General features: G+C 35.2%; 1 protein-coding gene across 1 annotated transcript in view; it reads left to right on the forward strand.

The window, feature by feature from the left end:
- The first annotated feature begins 3,663 nt into the window (after positions 1–3,663).
- The window catches only part of LOC120624111 (proton-coupled amino acid transporter-like protein pathetic), a 53,236-nt gene continuing 34,302 nt past the window's right edge, over positions 3,664–22,597 (forward strand). Inside the window, exon 1 of the mRNA XM_039890464.1 lies at positions 3,664–3,763. The gene's annotated coding sequence lies outside the window, so the exon portion shown is untranslated. The remainder of the gene's footprint in view (positions 3,764–22,597) is intronic.

Raw genomic sequence — 22,597 nt, forward strand, 5'->3', positions numbered from 1 at the left:
CCGGGATAAACAGAAGCCTATGTATTAATCCAGGGTATAATCTATCGCTATTCCAAAATTCCTGTTCAGTAGTTTTTGCGTGAAAGAGTAACAAACCGTTCATCCATACAAGCTTTCGCATTTATAATATTAGTAGGATAATAATAGTAATAAAACCTCTGCAGTTAGCGCAGCGCTGGTAGACCCCCAACAAGGCTGGCAGACGACATCAAGTGCGTCGCAGAGAACCGCTGGACGTTACCGGCACAAAATCGTGGAATTTGGAACTGTCTACGAAATACCTATATCCAGCAGAATTAAAAAAAAAAATTAGCGAGCAACATATTTTTTTTTAATCTACTACACGTTAGCCCATGACTGCAATCTCACCTGGCGGTTAGTGATGATGCAGCCTAAGATGGTAGTGAGCTATTATTTATTTAGGTAGATACCTATAACGAGTAGCCATTATTTGCTTATTTTTTGCTTGTACATGGTAAAAAAAAAAATGAAAAATTAAGTTGAAATATTTTCTGTTACCGATACCGAACCTCCAAAAAAAATCCGCAGTGGTTTCAAAATTATTCTGTAAATATCAAGCATCCGATTAATGCTATTTCTAGGCATAGTGAAAATGGGCATAATCGCTTTACTTAGAGTAAAATAGTTAACGACAAAGAAAGAAAGAAAGAAAAGAAGAATCGTATTTATTGTCACACATTTGTGTAAAATGTTACATTTGTGAAATAAAAAAATTGTTAAAGTATAAAAATTAAAAAAAAAAATGTGTGACAAAGGAGCTGGCTCAGTATAGCTGCAAACTAAAACGCCCAGCACTGGTTTTCAGCCAGCCCCATTATCTTCGTCGTCACTGAATCCTCGCGACTAAACAATAACAAAATAATCATAAAAAAGAACAATAACATAGAATATATATAATATAATATATAAACAAACAAAAGATATTTTTCATTAAAACAAACTTATTTACATCGAGAAATACTAAATCATCAAAGAGGTAAATAATAAACAAAATCAAAACTTATAAAATTAATAAACATGAAAAACTAAAAAAAAAGAAAAAAAAAAGACATATGACAACTAGGTTACTCACCTCGTGTCAAACCAAACAGGGTTTATGTAACAAGGTATTATTTTTTTTTTAATTAATTCGTAATCAAAACCCTGCCAGTAGTCAGTACAGAACGTAGCAAATTTATGATGACAACTTTTACATAGATGACATACTAGATACTTACCCCACATGGCATTCCCACTGATAAAGTTATTACAGTCTAAAACTCTTTAAGATTGCTCTTACATATTTGATATTACTTACGTATGTTTTTAATGTTATCATACAAATTAACTGACAGCTTACTGATAGGTGAGCATATATTCCTAGGCACGCTGGCCATATGCATTATTATAAGAAGGTAGTTTAAAACAAGTTGGTAAATATTTAAGATATCTTATTTATCTATTATCTGATCTATTAAGCACTCTTATTGAATTAATAATATATTTATAGCATTATAATAATATTTTAGTATATATTTTTAAATGTTCGTACTGATTCACTAATTGATCACCACTCCTAAACATTTTTTAATGAAATTTTTTCATTAATTTTTTCAAACAGAGGACAAAAATTAATTCAAAGGAAAAATATAAGGGGTTAAGAGCATGCTTACGGTATCGAAGAAACGTGGTGAGTGCAACCAAACGTCATTCGAAACTCCATCCAATTGGCAGAGACCTAAATAAAAATTCAAAATACCGCCATTTTGAATTTTTATTTAGGGAAAGCAGATTTATTTTGGTAGAAATCTCTAGAGGGAAGCTTAAGATAAAGATAATTTCTGGCGTAAATCAGTTTCTACGCGGCTTCTTACGGGTACGTTAAATCGTTCGACGATCGATCGATCGATAACGATCTTCAGTAAGAATGTTTGCACTCTACGGTCTTATGACGCTAACAAGCCTCTTTGCGACAACCAAGCAGGTTGTATTGTTGAAATTTAGAATTCATTGAACTCAGTTGTGGGACATCACTCATATGTAATAAACTACAGCGAATCACGACCAAACACACTGAACTGCCACCTCTTTAGCTTTACGGCTGATGTAAATGCTAACCTAGTAAGTACATTCACTCCTGAATATAAGCATGCGAGAGAACGGAAGCTAGATTTCAAAAAACAACAATTCAAATGAAACGTTGTGAACAACGGGAGTGACTTTGTTTTTTACTATGTCATGATAGTAATCTTTAGATAGTAAAAAGAACAAGTCGCTTGCGCTATTACATATAGCTATCGCTTAGACCTTTTAAACTACACAAAGATTTAAAAGCAATTGTCAGTGTCAGCAAAGAAATTCAAAGATTTGCAATGTGAGGTCGTAACCAACATATTTTAGTGCGCTTACATTGCAAACGCTGGATTAATCTTACGAGATAGATTTAATGAATGTACTACGGAATCGCATTATTAATCTCTTCAAACTGCCCCACTGTATGTACATTGCACCCCTGCGAAGATGGGGCAGATCGCTAGTTAAATACAATTAGCATGAAATTTTACGATACAAAGCGTATTATAACACAAAACATAAATCTTAGACGCACATGCAATTCAAACAAATTTTTAGAACAAGTGGATGCTGAAAAATTATGTGGTATATATCTATTTTGGCACCATAAGGGATAGTTTTTACCATTATAATACAGGACCCTCAAATAACACCATTGAATTTAAGTAGATGTAACGTTTTATTAGTTAGTATTCCACCAACAAAAAAGGTCAAACTGTCAGTCACTACTTAAGATAGGCTTGGTTTTAGTATTCGGTCGCGTCTTAGGTAAATTTTAGGTTCAGAAAAACGTGAATCGTTTAACATATTGAAAAGAATTAGAAATATAAGATGGGTGAATAAAAATCGTTTAGTTAGGACATGATAGAACGAAAATGGTGGATCTATTTTATTCCTGTAATAGTTATAAAAACTGAAACTCTCTTACAAATTAAAAGAGCTAACTGTGTAATATTGAGTACCTCACGTATTTCAGCCAGTGTTACCTTTTTAAGTAAAGCTTAAATAAAATGAGATTATCTAATGATACCCTAAAGGATTCTCCAACGGTGCTGCCGTTGAAAAATTGACCATCTCTGTGCGGGTAGTGCACAATGAGTCGAGCAGAATGTTTAACTTAATTTCGATCAACTTTTTTTAATGTTAAGTGATGTGACAGTCAAAAATGGTAACGAGCTAACCCGTAAAGGGGTATGGCAGTAATATTAAAATTAAACTCATACCCCTAAATAAAAAATATCGGTTACTATCTGACATCATACCGGAACATTCTTCGACGCCACTTCTTTGTGGGTAGGTTGGAAACTAGCCATGACCGAGGCCTCTCTCCAGATTAGAATTAGAAAATCAGAAATTAAAAATTCCTAAATTGTCCCTGCCGGAAATCAAATACGGACCTCACATCGCATGTATTTCGCAATATAAAAAATATCTAAATATGTTATAATTAAAAATGTCACTTAAGCAGTTTTGCCAGGTAAGCGCCCAACTGTTGGGTAAGATCGGGGGTCTGTAATAGATGGTTCACTACAAGGTCCTGCGTAAGCGCAATTTCGCGAACCGGAGCAGTGCACGGAAAACTATCGTGTCGGTTGCACGCCGGTACGCAATCGCGTCGTGACATCGATACATCGAGTGCTGTATCGCGGAGTGATGTGCTAATATTTATTTTGAGTTTTGGATTTTTAAGGTAAGTGATATAATTTCTGAACCTACGTTTAAAAAGTAATTTGTTTGAATTTCCTTAGTTTTAACTTTTATATTTTCAAATAACAAAATAAATTTCTGCTTGCGCCTGCGCATCATTTGAGAACATAATTAACGAAAAATAATATTCGTTAATCTAAACAAGGTTTTTAAAAAAAAAAAATTAATAAGTTGCTCGAAAAATGGAAAAGTGTTTTTGCCTATTCGTATAAACTCAAGTAAAAACAACAGCATTTTCAATGGAAAAACGTATGCCAGTTCAGTTAGTATAAAAACAAGAGAAAAAGCTATTCGTACTTAGTCGCATTACTTAAGAAGGGCTAGGATCTAAACCTTATACCGTAAGCAATAATATTATTTATTCAAAGAACTCGTAAAAGCTTGAAAAAGGTTCAAGGCATGGACAAATGGAGCAGTTGTCTAAAAACATTCATTTCAGCATTTTTCTATGGGTTTTTTGTATGAACTAAAGACTGATAAACCAATATAGATAGTAGGACGTACGCCAGGTCACCTAGTATATAAACAAATCAAAATGTTGTTTGTTAGGACCACGAAAGCATCTTCTAAATCGCTCTGGTTCAATTTAACCTGCCTACATTCCTACATTTGTAGGGTTAAAAAGCTTATATTACTTTCCGTCGTTTCTAACTAACTACATGCCAACGCCCAAGTCGATTGGTTAATTAGTTATGGAGTAAAGAAAGAACAAACCAATACACACGCTTTCGCATTTATAATTTTAGAATGGATATTTTTTTCACCACGGGGTTAAGGCTGGCCACCACACTGGCCCAGTGTGGATTAATGGACTCCACACACCTTTGAGAATTATGGAGAACTCTCAGGCATGCAGGTTTCCTCCACCGTTGAAGTGATATTTTAATTTCTTAAAACGCACATAACTTAGAAAAGTTTAGAGGTTTCTGCTGAGATTCGAACTCGTGAAAATGAACTCGAAGTCCTAACCACTGGGTCATCATCGCTACCTATAGGTATATAGTATATATATATATTTGCCGTCATTAAATGTTAGAAACCGCATGCATATTACACGATATTGCAACTATTCAAAAGTTAACGGTATATTTCATTTGTTAATTACTAAAGCAATGTGATAAAAACCACAAATAACTTCAAGAAATAGAGGTTCATGAGAAAATAATTAAACATAAAACAATAATGCATAAATTAAATACAGCGTAATATGATATTTTGCACAATATTGTAATTAGTAACCCTGATGGTTTACTAATCACTCTGATCACTATTTTAATTCATAACGATGAAACCTAGTCACAATTCTAAAGAAACTAGTGGTTGCCCGCGACTTCGTTCGCGTTTATTGTTTTTTTATTTTCCCGGGACCATCTGGATGCAAACAAAAAATTTCATTAACAAAATGATTTCAAAACTGTAAGAGCCTAATTTGTGGTTAGGACTTCGGTTCCCCTCTCGGGGGGCTTACTTCGATCCCCGGCTCTATCCTATCAGAATTGCCCTTCACCTTATACGGGAATATGGGATCCATCGGGAACCGAGGTCCAACCATTAATCTCTGAAGTTGTATATATAGTCATTATATGTGAAAACTTATGTTTATATTATATAGAGATAATTTTTTTTTGTATTTTATATATATATATTTTTTTTAATAAATAAATATACTACGACAATACACACATGTGTTATGGGTTCTAAGATGCCTGATGATTATTTTTATGAATTATAAACATAAAAACTCAGAAAAACCCAGACACTGAAAACATTCATGCTCATCATTTAACACAAACATTTTACAGTACTGGGAATCGAACCCACGGCCTTGGGCTCAGAAAGCAGGGTCGCTGCAAACTGCGCCAATCAGCCGTCAAATCATTAATCTAGTATTAGTCGAGCGTTCTCCGTATTACGTTTTTTTTTCGTCCGTTTCGTCAGAAAGGTTTGTTTTCAGGTCATAAACAGTAGCCTTTGTTACTCTCAGTCTTTTCAACTAACTCTATACGAAATATCAAGTTAAATCAAGGTTGCTTGGAAGCACCCGGCTCCTCATTCATCTCTCACATAATAGAGAAATGATTGTTGTAATGTAAAATGTAAATAGTTGATGTTGGAAAAGAGCAACTGCTAAGTTTGTTGCCGGCTTCTTCTTAAGAGGATCTTCATTCCAAACCGGTGGTAGAGTCACTACAAACAGACAGACTTTCCGTTTCAAAAGTGCTTATATTAGGCCTACTTGAAATAAATTGTTTTTTTCTTTATTTTGAATGGTTGCTTGGTTAGGGCGTTAACAAACGAACACATTATATATCATTTATAATATCAGTAAGAAGACAGGATTAAGATGGCCTCTGTCGTAACTTTTGGTAGAGTCACTACCCACAGACAGACTTGACGTTTCAAAAGTGCTTATATTAGGCCTACTTAAAATAAATGAATTTCAAATTTTGATTTTTTAGAATTTTGTAAAAGGTATTTAGTAAAATAAATGACAATAGACACAGCATTTTGAATTATTCATAGAGCAAAACCACATGAAATAATATTTTATCTGAAATTTAATTTAGATATTCTTATTCTAAATAGACAATCCAAACAGGCATGCTAATTTAAATATTATCATAATTCGCTTTCATGGTCCCCGCTTGTTTGGCTTTTTTCAATAATAAATAATAATTTTAAAAGACAATGTGCAAAAAAACACCAGGCTAAGTTTGTTGTTGGCTTCTTCTTAGACCAGGACGCGTTTGGGACCCTCGCTTTAGTATGAAGTTTCAAATATGGTTATCGCCATCATCTCACTACACTATAATTAACATATACGCATAAAAATGCCACCTATGGGTACTTGAATAAAGATATATATAGATTGGAACCCTCGTAGCTTTAGTTTTAAGTTGACGATTGTAGTTATCGCCATCACTACTCACTGCTATGTACACATTTTGTATATAATAACGCATCAAAAGTGCCATCTATGTGCCTATTTGAATAAAGATATTCAAATAGGCACATAGACATTGACTTTGACTTTGATTTTGACAATTCCATATATTCCATGACCAGTGGGTGACCACTAGTTCAACTTAAATAACATTAATAAATAAATAATACATATCCAGCTGGATATCGCGAGGGTCGTACGGCGTGGTTTAATTAAAACGACAGCAGCAATTTAGCACAACTTTTCTAGATTTAATAAACGAATAGAACTTGTGGCGTCTTGTAGCAGCAATGAGATCAGAAAGTTATGACAAAGATATTTGATGACCTCCCCAGCAATGCTGAGCACTAAGGTTTATAAGTAGGATGACCCGGGTTCGATTCTCGGCGCAGGCGGGTTAAATTAAGGAATTTATAATAAATGAATTTTCACGGGTGAATTTTCAACTCGAAAAATACATTTCACAAACTCTTAGGTGAGAACTATTGATTAAAATGAAATGAAAAAAATTAAATGAAAATGAATATGAAATGAAAATACACTTTATTGTACACCTAGCAGAAATTAAATTATAAACAAAAACAACACAATAAAACACAGGTACAATGCTCGGCCTTATCGCTAAAAAGCGATCTCTGCCAGGCAACCCAATCAAGGAAAGGAAAAAAAAGCACAGACTTAAGGGTTAGGTTGTACACAAGAGCAGAGCAGTTAACAAATTAAATATAAATATATATATATCAATTATTATATCATACAAAGTACAAGCCTACAACACAAAGAAAAGTGACTCAAAAGCAAAAAAAAAAAAAAAAATACTTATTAGGGTGGCATAAAATGTTTTTTAGGGAGTCTTTTAAAAATCGGTAGTGACTGCGCGCGCCTAATTTAAAAGGGGAGAGAGTTCCATAGCCGAACAACTTCAACTGAAAGTTAATGGATGCCTAGGAATTTCCTTAGATTAGGCGTTATTTAAAATTAGTGAAAACGGGCATAACATATACCATAAACATATGCCATAAAGGAAGGTACTGGTACAATAAATATAATGTCTCAAAGTTGCTCCTACAGACAAAAAGGTATTGAAAAACTCGTAATGACAAATAATGATTGCCGCTCCATTTGAGGTAGGTAGAGATTTATTCAGATCAAGGTATTTTCTTGACTATTTTAGCTCAATTTGAAATACCCACGTATATCGAGAGAGGTCATTAAGGACAGCTGTTTTACTAGACTTGTTAGCCTAATTGCCTTAGATCAATAACGTTTTTAAACGCTCGTACTTATATCTAGGCCTTTTTACCTTATAATTTTTCATTCACTTCAATCATTCATCACATCAATCATTCATCATATTTATCTTATTACTACAGGACACGGGTCTCCTCGGCATTTATACCCCTAATTGTTTAGGCGTGGCATTGCGTCGGTAAGTCGTTCTGTCTGTTGCACGTGTTAGAATATATAAGCAATAAGGCCGCCTTTCCAACAATTCTTGTTCTCTTGTTTATTCTTCATTTTCTGTGTATTTTGATGTTTGTGTGCAATAAATTATTTCTTCATCTTAATATTTACCTCTTTCCCCTCAAGGGTATTTTTATTATTAACACACGCATAGAAATATGTCAAAATTTAAAATTCATAAATTCATAATTCATTCATTTGATGTACAAGGCCTAGTATATAAGCACTTTTGGAACGACAAGTCAGTCCGTTTGTCTGGCTCTATCACTACGTACCGATATTGTAAAGCAAAAAAAAAAAACTTTTTAGTAATAGTAGAGCTTTTTGAGACAGGGGAAGTACTATCAAGCTTATTTCTGCCGCTGAGCAGCATTGCAATGCTGTGGTCAGTACAACACAGTAACAGTAGGATCTGATGGGGGTGGTTGCTGAAAGGCACATGAGGTTCAACGCTTACGCCTCAGGTTGGTAGACACAATTATAAACAAAAAGTCGATATAAGCAGTCGACTAACTAGAAACGGACATAAATTAGTGATATCTGCATATCGTCTGAGAAAAGTACAGAAATCCTTTGTGGGGATGGGTATATGCTTTTATAACATGATATCAACCGTTATATTAGATCTACCTTTACCTAAGTTTAAACAATATATTATAAATTATAAATATATTATAAATTATAAATAAATTATGAATTATAAATATACTACGACAATACACACATCGCCATCTAGCCCGAAAGTAAGCGCAGCTTGTGTTATGGGTACTAAGATGACTGATGAATATTTTTTATGAATAACATGAGTACTTATAATATATAGATAAACACCCAGACACTGAAAGACATTCATGTTCATCACACAAATATTGTCCAGTTGTGGGAATCGAACCCACGGCCTTGGACTCAGAAAGCAGGGTCGCTGCCCACTGCGCCAATCGGCCGTCAAAAACAACACATTTAACAAATCGTGGTTACTACACGACTGATGAATTCCTTAACGACAAGGCTGCTTGGACGCAGGCCACTCTGCTCTCATCTCTCACAAAACAGAAAAATTCTAAAGATTGTTAAACATTAAAATGATGTTGGAAAAGAGCTATCTGCTGAATTTCTTGCCGGATCTTCTCAGTGGAATCTGTCTTCCGAACCGGTGGTAGAGTCACTACAGACTGACCTGACGTTTCAAAAGTGCTTATTAATTAGGCCTACTTGAAAATTAATTATTTATTTATTTTAACTCTAAAATATAATTTTTATTAATACATAACTATAACCTAAAAAAAACTAATTAAAAACTAAATAAAATCTAAAACAAATACTACTACTTGAAATAAATGAATTTTGAATTTTGACTTTTTTTTTTTTTGATTGCGGCAATTTAAATGACTTGTTCCTTGCATGCACTTATGAGTGTTGCTCCGATGCGATGGTTTTCCACTTACCGTCAGGTGGGACATCTGCGTAGTACTTAAATTTCATTAGTATTAAAAAATCACACATTCTCTAAGCTATGACGCCGCAAGGTTTTATGTATGTACTTAGGGACTTGCGTTACAAAGCGTGGACTTCCACGTTCTTCGAATGATTTACTTTCACTAACGCCAAGGCTATTTCGAAATGGTCATTGTGACCGCTATTTACGACCATTAGGTTTAGTTAGGTACCCAATAAAAAGGAAAAGTCTTTGTTGTCTCTTACATAAGTATTTTGTGGCCTAATAACTTCTGCATAATGTTAATCTATACTTATTCTGTTACCAATATTATAAATGAAAAACCAAAAAACCGAGTCCGAAGCCGCGAACAACAGCTGGCTAGAGATATAAATCAGAACTCATAAAAAAATCCGAATTCTTATTTTATCATGGCATATGACTAAAATAGGAGATGTCTCTTAAAAAGTTCAAAGTTTGTATAAAACGTAAGCTTATAGAAAAGTCCTATTATAGTATTAAGGACTACGTAATCGATAAAAAAGCTTGGGCGTAAATTATTGCTCTAACCAGGTTGCTCTTCTAATAATTTAAAATGACATTGTGAGATGGTGATAACAAAAAAAAAACACCCGGCTAAGTTTGTTGTGGGCTTCTTCTTAGACCAGGACGCGTTTTAAGTTTACGAATGTGGCTATCGCGATCATCTCACTACCGTGTAATTCTTATGTACGCATCAAAAGTGCCACCTGTGGGCCTACTTGAATAAAGATATTTTTGACTTTGACTTTGAATAATGCACGTGGGAGGACCTTGAGTTTTAGAGTCACGAGTGGCGCAACTCGACGATAAAGCCTCAAAAGGAACCTCAAACCATAGACCTCGACACAAAACGCCTAAACATAAGAACTAACAGGCTTCCTACACGTACAGATCCACTGTGGAGCTGCTATTGTTTTTACTCCACAACAAGTTAATCTTCGACTGCAATCTCTCCTGCTGGTATATGATGATGCAGTCTAAGATGGCACCATGACTCTTAAGGGTATGACAGCCGTATCCAACGCACACCCTTAAAAGGTTTATGTGACATCGTACCGAAACGCTTCATAAATAAATATACTACAACAATTCACACAACGCCATCTAGCCCCAAAGTAAGCGTAGCTTGTGTTATGGGTAGTAAGATGACAGAATTTTTTTTTATGAATAGGATACATAAATACTTATTATACAAATATAAACACCCAGACACTGAAAAATATTCATGTTCATCACACAAACATTTTCCAGTTGTGGGAATCGAACCCACGGCCTTGGACTCAGAAAGCAGGGTCGCTGCTCACTGCGCCAATCGGCCGTCAATACCTTTGTCTTTTTCGATATGATGGTAACTAGCATTCAGACCAGACCAGAGAAAACTCATACAGTAATTTGCCTCTACCGGGAATCGAACTCCCACTTAAAACTACAGCACTCACCACTACACCAGGGAGTCACATTCGTTCGCAAGGTAATTCATTAGTCACGTCTAGCTCCTAAAGGGCACCTCAAGGAGTTTCTTACATATGTCCATATTCATTTATTTATTTATACTCTTCATTTGTACACCACATCAAGTTCAGAAAAACAAAAAAAGGACAGACACTTCAAGTACGTACTAGGCGGCCTTATCGCTAAGTAGCGATCACTGCCAGGCAACCTTATAATTATGAAAAGAAAAAGAAAACGAAAAGGGGGTACAGTGCTAAAAACATCTATACGGATAACTACATACTTATACATGAACCAGACTACACACATATTGTTGTATGTGTTCTATTGTGTACTATTGATAAATATAAAAAATAAATAAACCAATATATACTTTAGTATACCATATATACTTAAATACTGAAAAATAATAAACAGATGAAAGTAAGTTAGTTTATTTTCACTATAACGCTGTTGCCCGCGACTTCGTCTGCGTTTGATTTTGTTTTTTGATTCTGGCATTAAATTTAGTTGTAGATCTAAAAAAAATTAAAGTATTCAGTAGCGCTAAGCCTTAAATGAGGGGTTTGCTGCTTTCTGCTGAGGAGTTCTGTCCTCTATCTACAACCACAGTTTGGGAAAATTAGACAAATATTATAACCAATACGAAATTACGAAAACAATTATTTAAATCGGTTATAATTTGTCGGAGTTATGGTGTAAAATCGTCGAACACTCATCCCCTCTCCCAAAGGAACCGAGCATAATGTGTGCATAAGAGTATCCTTTTTTACTTCTAACACTTCCAAGAATATGTGTACAAAGTTTCATTAGGATCGGTTAAGTAGTTTTTGCGTGAAAGCGTAACAAACAAACTTACATTGACAATTATAATAGTAGTAGATGTTCGGTCATTCACTGCACAGATTATGATCAAAAGATCTTATGCCCATTTATTTCCCGAAATGTGAATGAATGAATATACTTTTATTGCACACCACAAAAAGTACATAGAAAAGTATAACAAAACAACGTATACTAATTTATATGTGATATATCCTTCATCGTTGAAGCACGTGTTATTTTGAATCCATCAAATGCATTAATTAGAAAAGTTAGAGGTGCGTGCTTGGATTCGAACTAGGCCCCCTGAAAGTGAGGTCGAAGTCCTACCTACTGGGCTATCACCGCTTCAACCGTGGAGAAAAACATCGAGGAAACCTGCATGCCTGAGCGTTCTCCATAAGGTTCTCAAAGGTGTGTGAAGTCCACCAATCGGCACTGGGCCAGCGTGGTGGACTACGGCCTTAATTCCTTCTCATTTTGGGAGGAGACCCGAGCCCTGTAGTGGGCCGGTATTGGGTTGATATGATGATGATGATGATGATGATGATGTGATACATCCCTGGAAAATAAACAATTTAAAAAAATGTGAAAAAAGTGGGCAAAGTTGCGGGCAATAGCTAGTAAATGTCATTTAAAAACAAAAGATTCAGTAGTCAGGTTTGCTACTGTCTGCTGAGGAGTTCTGTCCTCTATCTCCAAGCACAGTTTGGGAAAATTAGACAAATATACGAACCTCTATATTACGAAAATAATTATTTAAATCGGTTATAATTTGTCGGTGTTATGGTGTAAAATCGTCAAACACTTATCCCCTCTCTCAAAGGAACCGCGCTTAATGTCGGGATCAAAAGTATTCTATATTACTTCTAACACTTCAAAAATATGTGTACAAAGTTTCATGAGGATCGGTTAAGCAGTTTTTGCGTGAAAGCGTAACAAACAAACTTACATTGACATTTATAATATTAGTATGGATTTGGTATGGATATTGATCCGCACCTCTATATAAACAAGCGGTTGTCCTTGACTCGCGTTTTTCTCGGTATATCAAAATTCCTCGAAACAGTTAGATTTATTAACATATTGAAGTAACATACTATCTATAGCATCTATCTGTCTCCAAGAGGCATATTATTTTTGAGTTAATTCTTTTTAAATTAGATTCAAAACTCATCAAATAACTGATAAGCCGAATATTAACATTTATAATATTAGTTTGGATAATACTTTTACATTATTTCTTAGTTGAAACACTATGTCAAGGTCATTGAAACTCTAGTTTCTTAATACTGATAACATGACCTGGTTAATACGCCTACCTACTTAACGTGAGATTTGTGAGATAGCATTATCTGAAATCACTTCAAATGATTTTCAGTTGGTAAATCAAACAAGTTGTTATGTTAATTGTTCATTAAATTGTGTTATCAAATTAATTTAGTCTCGTTAATCTGAAAGTTAAACTCGATTTAAAATTTCTGTGGTTCATTTGCCCGCAAACATGTACTATATTCATTTTTAAAAAGCAATTCAATATTACGTGGTATTTATATGTGGACTGCCCCGGTAGACTAGTATTTAGCATGTATGTTTACGGGTCACGATGTCTTGACTTCGATTACTGGGTTGGGCAAAAGTTGGTGAGCGTTTTACTGAATTTCCAGTACTGGCAAGGAGACAGGCTATCTTTCCACCAGACTTGAGCGATTTAGGTAATTTAGTGAGCGAAATTAAAGCTAAAAGGTATTCTTATGCTATTGTAAGTTTTAACGGTATCGTTGCGTCATCTGAGTTTTTCAAAAGTCGGTGGTATATCGCTTATATACAAAGATCAAGAATAGAAAAGAAGCGTTGATAGCCTAGTGTTTAGAACTTCAGCTTCACTTTCCGAGGCCGAGTTCGTTTTAAGCAATTAAAATATCGCTTGCTTAAACGGTTAAGGAAAACATCGTAAGGAAACCTGCACGCCTGAGGTTTCTCTATAATGTTCTCAAAAGTATGTGGAGTTCATTCCCTGCTGTAAACGGTAATGGGTTGATATTATAATACAAAGATGAGACAAACCGAGCGGCTATGACTAAACTTACTTAAATTATAATTTTGTTTCCCCATTAGTATTCTTGTAAAATTAATCATGCCCGATTACTGCTAAACGTGGGAAAAACATTTACCGTCTGCATCCGAAACAAATGTCAGCAAAAGTACGTTCGCTGTAACAGTTTGTAAAATGAACTCTGTGTTTATTGATTGAAGGTTTAAAGTTGTCCGCAGAGGCTTCCACGATTTTTACCTTAGGTGCTGCACAAACCTAGGCACGTTTTATTACTGTCACCACACCGTTGTTGTGTCCGGTTACTGCAACTAGTCAAAGAAAGCAAACATTAGAATTTGCGTCTGCATATTATGAGGTGATCGATTTTATTATTATTATTATTAATAATAATAATATTAATAATTATAATATTTATAAAATTATTAATAATAATAATAATAAGGTTTATTTCGGATAAAATTCCATAGCTTGCAACAATTATCTTATTTACTAACTTATTAATAAAAAAAAAATATAAAAAAAAATAATTAAATAATTAAAAAAATACATATTAAATATGAACAAATTATGTTATAGTTCTTACACTGCGCCCCGCGATGTTACCCGCAGTGAATAAGTCTGTACAATTATTAGGAAAAAAAATGTAGTAGTATATATAGACTAACTTGGAATGTAATTTTTGTCCAGGACTAAAAGTAGCCTCCGTCTTTCCAACTAATTATATGTCCAAAATCAAATCGATATGTTTTTGTTTTGGCGTGAAGGAAGGGGAAATAAACAAACAAACAAATACATTTTTGCAGTTGTACTAAATAATAGTTTGGATTAGGAAAGTAGGTAACAATACTCTGGGTCGCAGTTGCGGGCAAATTATCGAGTATGAATTAGATCAAAATATTCCCCGATTATATTCCCCAGCTAGCCGTGCTGACGAGGGATATAATTAACATGTCCACCTGCTAAAGCACGGGAATATGGAATAGAATAAGTTTACCCCCGTTTAATATTACACATATTATATTATTAAGATATTAATTCCACCTGTGCGCCAGTGCTCTGAGAGTTGATAAATTGCGGGAAGATAAATATTTATCCTTCCCCCGGGATATAATTGTCTCCTGCCATGCTAGCCGTGCTGGCTGTGGCTCGTGTCGCACAATCCAAAAGTTTCTATGTGTATGTAGAGCCTTATGAGGCGAAAAGTATTTCAAGTAGGGTTGCCACATTCCACATTATCATCCCTACTAATATTATATATGTCAATGTAAGTTTGTTTGTTACGCTTTCTCGTAAAAACTACTTAACCGAACCTCATGAAACTTTGTAAACATAATCTTGAAAGTGTTAGAAGTAATATAGGATACTTTTTATCCCGACATTAAGCTCGGTTCTTTTGGGAGAGGGGATGAAAGTGTTTGACGATTTTACAACATAACTCCCACAAATTATAACCGATTTAAATAATTATTTTTGTACTATAGAGGTTATAATATGTGTTTAATTTTGTCCAAACTATGGTTGGAGATAGAGGCCAGAACTCCTCAGCGGGCAGCAGCAAACCCCTCATTTAAGGCTTAGCGATACTGAATACTTTGAATTATTTTAGAACTACAACTAAATTTAATGCCACATCAAAAAACAAAATCAAACGCAGACGAAGTAGCGGGCAACAGCTAGTAGATAATAAAGAAATCTGGCGTCACAAATTGCACTTCCGATTGTCACCGTTTAATATGATTTACACGTGCAAAATAATATTCTAAGACATTTAATATTATCGCTATATTTTTTAATAGTAAGAGCCCGCCAATCCAAATCGGAGTAGCGTCGTTAGTTTATGCTCTAATTCCTCCTTTCCTACGAGAGCCCAGCAGTAGGTGATGATATATTAAAATCAAAATACTTACTAGGAAAGCATAATCGTTCAGAGCCTGTTGACAACCCTGGTGAATAACCAGTCAAGGTGAGTAGGCAAGTTGGCGAGTAATCAGGTTTTATTTTTTGCGAGCGTTGTAAACACAGAGGAACTTTTAGCATGCGAATTTACGAAGCAAGCTAATGTGTTGTAAATTTTTTGACCGCATGAAGTTTGTTCTCTCTCTGTGTTTACTTGGGGGAATTTTCGCTTTGACCGACCGTTTTGTCTTTGTTGACATCCCTGAATTTTATAATTTTCTCTAGTCTTTGCTGGTGAGAGACTTCGGCACTATTTAGTTACCCTTACCGACAGAGACGTGCCGCAAAACGATTCAGCGTTCCGGTACAATATATAATGTGTAAATTTACGAATGTGGTTATCGCCATCATCTCGCTACCGTGCAACTTGAATAAAGATATTTTTGACTTTGACTTTGACAATGCCGCATAGAAACCGATAAGGGATGTGAGTTAAATAGGCCTTACTCCTTTTATTGACGACCCCCAGGCGCAACGGTAAGCGCTGTGAATTTAGACTCGGGTTTGATTCCCGGCAGGGGACATTTGGGAATTTATAATTTATGAACTTTCTTTGTTCTGGTGTGGATGGAGGCTTTGGCCGTGGCTAGTTACCACCCTACCGACAAAGACGTGCCGCTAAGCGATTTAGTGTTCCGGTGCAATGCCGCATAGACACCGAATAGGGATATGGCTACCATACTCCCTAACAGGTTAGCCAGCTACCATGTTATAAATAAATAATAAAGAAATATACTACCTGCGACAATACACAAATCGCCATCTAGCCCAAAGTAGGCGTAGCTTGTTTTATGGGTACTAAGATGACTGACAAATAATTTGATGAATAATATACATTAATACTTATAAAATACAGCTAAACACCCAGCCACTGAAAAACTTTAATGTTCATCACAGAAACATTTTCCATCTTAGACTGCTTCATCACTAACCACCGGGTGAGATTCGTTCAAGGGCTAACTTGTAATGGAATAAAATAAAAAAAATACCCCTAACTGATTAGCCCTAACTACTTACCCTCCAACTGCCTCGTTAGTCAAGTTATGAGCATGTTCAACTACAAATCACGAGGTCAGTTCGTTCATACTGTTCGTATTGGATTTTTTAATCAAGAAATTCTTAATACCAAACTGGATTTTGGAAATTAGCGTTGATGCACTGCCGTGTCTTGGCTGTCGGTCCTGCGCCTAACTTCTTTCCGGTTTTGCCGTAACTGCCGACTCATCAGACTTAGTGAGGAAATAGAGAGAGACCCTGTCCTGTTTTGGCACACATATACATATAATATCAAATAAATAAATAAATAGACTACGACAATACACACATCGCCATCTAGCCCCAAATTAAGCGTTGTTATAGGTACTAAGATAGCTGATGAATATTTTTTTAATGAATATAATACACATAAATACTTATAATATACAGATAAATTTCCAATTTCAACATTTCCCAGTTGTGGGAATCGAACCTACGACCTTGGACTCAGAAATATAAATTATAATACCCAATAAGTTGTAAAAATCTCTGTGGAGATTGACCACCTTGGCCAAAACCGTCAGGGAAATTGCAGATTTCAGTCACCGTCTGATTTGAATTAGAATAAGAAAAAGCATTTGAATTTTAAAAAAATATAAAGGTGATGAGAGCACCTGGTCGACATCCTTGCGGATCGACCTCCCACTTATAAGACAAAAGTACGCATCGCTGCGCCTGAAGGTCGTGTTATGGACTGATAGTTTCGGTCTCATTCATTTAATTTGGTTGCCTATTATCTCAGTAACAGAACCCAAAGGGTATGCATTAACATTAAGTCGCAAGGGTCGTCTACGTCAATGGTTGTCCCACAGGGTTAAATTTTGGGTCCCTTTCTTTTTTTGGTGTATATAAATGATCTACCACACCAAGTCAGTGAAACTTGTGACGTTATACTCTTTGCAGATGATAAATCTCTAATTTTTAAAACTGATAGAGGTAGAGATAACTCTGTCGATGTAAGCCGTGCTATGTCGCATCTGTCGCACTGGTTTACTGCCAATAACTTACTTTTAAATGCAAAAAAAACTAAATGTGTTTAATTTATTTTACTAAAAGTAAATAAAGTTAAAAAATATAAAAATAAATGCAGAATTACTAAAAATTGAAGATTCCACAATTTTTCTGGGCATGACCTTAGACTGTAAGCTTCAGTAGAGTACCCATATAGATACACTAGCAGGTAAACTAAGCTCGGCTGCCTACGCCGTAAGAAAAATTTGTCAGATTACTGACGTAGAAACAGCAAGACTTGTTTGTTTTGCGTACTTTCATAGTGTGATGTTTTACAGGATCTTATTATGGGACAATGCTGCTGATATTGATTCATATTGCAGAAAAGAGTTGTACGGTTAATATATAAACCGAAATCACGTGAATCCCTCCGTGAAAAATTTAAAGAAATAGGTATACTTACGGTAGCCTCACACGAGTATATTTATAACAATATAGTAATTGTCAGACAAAACATTGCTCTTTATATACGAAAAGTGGATACAAACAAACCGCCTTACTCGAAATGGACATAAGTTAGTGACATCTCCATATCGTTTACGAAAGGTGCAGATGTCAATTGTGGGATTGAGTATATGATTTTATAATCTGATTCCGAAGGTAATTTTGCACCTGCCAATGCATACTTGAAATAAATTTAGAATTTTTGAATTCGGGGCACTTAATCAAGAGCTTGTTCACGCGATGCGGCACGACACAAGCTGTAAGTGTGAGCAATCTCCGACGAAAGTTCACACGAGCTCAGCCATCCATTAAACAGCAAGATTAAATTTTTTAACAAAAAAATCCTACTTCTGAAACCCATATTATACCAACTAAAAAGAAGATTTCTGAAGATATCCGCTGTCTTTCCGCGACACACACTTCATCAACTGATGAAATTAAAATGGGATCACTTCGGAATAAACCCCTTTCAAACAATAAAAGGATTTTGCAAATACGTCTGTTTATGGCGGGGCCGGAAATACATAATAAAAACCTCCGAATTGGTAACCTTCTCTTTTTTGAAATCGGATAGAACTGAATTTTACTCACAATATTTTAAATTCAAAAATTTATGACGTAGCTTATTATTATAAACAAGTTTTTTGTTTTTTTTTCCTAAATTAAAACACTTATCAAACAAAATAGGTTAAATATGTTTGAGCAGCGATCGAAATGATAATCTTTGTTTGCAATAAATGTAATGCTATCGATAAGCGATGCGGGCGCCTGTAAAACCAAACTATCACAGTTTGGTTTTCAAATATAATGGTATCAAATATATGACAAAAAAAAACAAACTAAATTACCTATAAGTATAATCTAAACCTATATTAGGTGACATATAGTTGTTCATTTACCCAATAGATTTTAATTTAACTAACGTTGTATTTTTCTCTTGTTTGGTTTTTTTAAATTTAACTTATTTTTGAATGAGACGATCGGTGGTCATTGATTGGTTAACACCAATCAAATATGATGAGATCCTACCTGGATGGCTGTGAGTTCATGCGGGAGACTTGGGTTTTTCTTCTCGGCGGGTTGGATCGTTGTCCGAAGGTTCAGGGATTGAAATGCGTGTTTGTGAAAAACTTCTTGTTGTCATAGTTTATAAAGTAAATTAATAAAGAAATATTAGAGCCCGTAAACCACGATGCAATTATGAAGATCTAGCACAACAACAAGGCAGCTTGCCAGCAGACCTCTCCGCTCTCATCTCTCACAAAACAGATTTTTTTAAAGATTGTTAAAATATAATGCTGGAAAAGAGCAATCTGCTGAGTTTCTTGCCGGCTCATCTCAGTGGAATCTATCTTTCGAACCGATGGTAGAGTCGCTACAAACAGAATGGCATCCACACCAACATTTTTAAATTTAGCTCGTGGTGTGGGATCGAACTTACTTGTTTCTTGTCCGAGCTCGGCTAGGAGTCCACTGCGTGTGTTGGTGCTCGCAACTACCATTATTTCAATAAGAGATAATAGTTCATAAAAGACTCCTTCCTCTACTAAAACGAAGGAGTGATACAAAGTTAATCTACGATGCCGTTAAACGGAGATATGAATGCCTAAAGTAGGGAGATGAAGTTGAATATTCTTTACTGCATTGAACGATAAGTGAATGAGACATTATGTTGATAATAGGATCTAGTGGTTATGTTGATCCTATTTTTATGCCATTTAAGGAAAATTTTGTCTTGTGAACACGTGGCTTCTGACGCTCTAAAAGTCTTGAGTTGTTATGAGACAAAAAGGTGGGGTCTTAGCCTCTGGTTGATCATGTGCCAGTATTATTTGAGGAATAATGAAACCTTACGGAGAGAACTTTAATAGGGACCTTTGGGCTAGTTACAGTTGTTAAAAATATCTAGCATTTAAGCTCTACAAGAAATGCGAACTGTTCCGGACGAAGTTACGATTATAACGTTCGGACTGAAATTTAATGAAATATATGGATTTTACACGTATTATCTCACGCGTTCAAGCTATACTCTTATCGATCTTAGTATATACCGTGGGGGACACATAAATTGAAAAACAGCAAACAATTGTACGCCTTTTTGATGTATCTTCATAAGAACCTTTTAAAGGTACGCTGTCTATCTATATATATTACTGGTTCCAACAAAGGAAGTTCTCTATTACCAGTATATTTGTGGGTTTATTTTTTTCGATTTGCACTTGTTTTTTTTTAAACTCGACCATTTTAAAGACGTACTTCTATTATTTATTTAGACAGAATAAGTTTTTAGGATTGATCCATATAAATATGAACAAGATTCCCTCCCTTTGTTTAAATGTTGATAGTTAGTGAGAAAAAGTATTTTTTGCCTAGTCCCACCACTCTGCTCTAATGAGGCTTGGCGGGATATATTGATTATATAATATCACATGCTAGTAATAATAAAGGCACGATAATAAGAGGCACGGGGGTGGGGTTATTTTATAATGATTATTGTATAAAATGTGAGTTTCATTCATTTAAAAATGTTATCTATTTTACATTTTTTACATAGTATCCGATGACGTTGCCTGTTTACCTCGGCTCAAATTTATTTGAATGCGTAAAAATAATCATAAGAGTTCTCCGTCAAACATATTCTATGTCATATTATTTATTTATTTACCTAATTATACTCTTTATTTGTACACCACATCATTCAGAAAAACAAAAAAGGATCAAACACGTTAAGAAGAATACAACATGTTGAATGAAAAGTTTACATAATTGCAAGAACAATTTTATGAACGATCCTTAACATTAATTGAGCTATTTGAATGAAGAGTTTTAATTTTTATACGCTAAGTTATTAAGTATAATTCAGCGTATTATAAAACCGGCCTTCGCCTGGCGATACGCAATTTATTACATAAACACATAATCATTCATCGATAAACATATCTGCATCTCTGCAGAGATGGTATTATTCATGTAAATCAAAGGCCGAGTACATAAATAAGTTAATTGTTGATCGCAAGAACATCCGGGTGGTGGAGTAGGTAACGAGTACAGCCGACTCTAATCCGTTTATCGCAGACAATCGTGAGCAAAAACTGCGCGTAAAGCGAGAGCCACAACGTCGCATCCGAGTTGTGTTTTTAATAGCGGCATTATTTTTTGCATATTTTTTTTTAATAGTAATAATTGACAGACAACGTAATCATTAGTGGAAAACCATCGCCTATATAAACAGAGCAACGCTTCGCAGGGCACACGTCCTATAAAGTAAAAGTAGAGCTTTTTATGACAGAGCTCGTTACTGTGTTTCAGTCTGAATAGCGCGGTTGCCGATGTAATTATAGGCACATGAGGTTTAACACTTAAGTCTCATCTTGATGGAAACAGGGCGGCAGGTAGCAAAACTTGTTACTTGCACGCCCTGCGTAGTGTTACTCTGTTTATAGACGATAGTTTTGGTTTTCCACATAGCCATTTGCTTGGTCATTCAATAAAGGGGCGGCCTGTAAATTGTAAAGTCAAAAAGTCAAAAGTCAAATATTTCTTTATTCAAATAGGCACATAGATGGCACTTTTGATGCGTTATTATATACAAAATGTGTACATAGCAGTGAGAAGTGATGGCGATAACTACAATCGTAAACTTAAAACTAAAGCTACGAGACTAATTACACTGGCAACCACAACTTTTAAACCGCGGCAGAAATTAGTATGGCGGTAGTAGTCTTTTTAGTTCTACTACGACAAGTTCTACTACTACTACTTTAATTTATCTTACGAGCGTTTAGTTGCAGGACTGTTGCTCGAACGCGAGTTCTTATAATTGTCCGAACGCTAGACGCAATTTTGAACGCTGCTAATGACGGCTTTAGGCAACGATTTGACCTTGCCTTAATTTTGTTACCCAACCTGCGTCCGCGGCGGCGTTCTAATTTGCTACTGAGTGTATCGGATTTTATAAAATTCACCACGCAAATAGCTAACATCCTGGAGACTGGCAAATGGAAATCACGCTTACGGGATTTAAACAACTATCCTCGGTTATGTACAGCGTAGGACTTATTTTTTGTCCGGGAAAACAACTGCGGGAGTTTAAGAAAACCGCTGATTAAATCGCGGGTACATTAACAGCTGGTAAATAAAAATCGAATGGCAAACT

The sequence above is a fragment of the Pararge aegeria genome, chromosome 5, assembly GCF_905163445.1.
Source record: "Pararge aegeria chromosome 5, ilParAegt1.1, whole genome shotgun sequence".
Taxonomy (NCBI): domain Eukaryota; kingdom Metazoa; phylum Arthropoda; class Insecta; order Lepidoptera; family Nymphalidae; genus Pararge; species Pararge aegeria.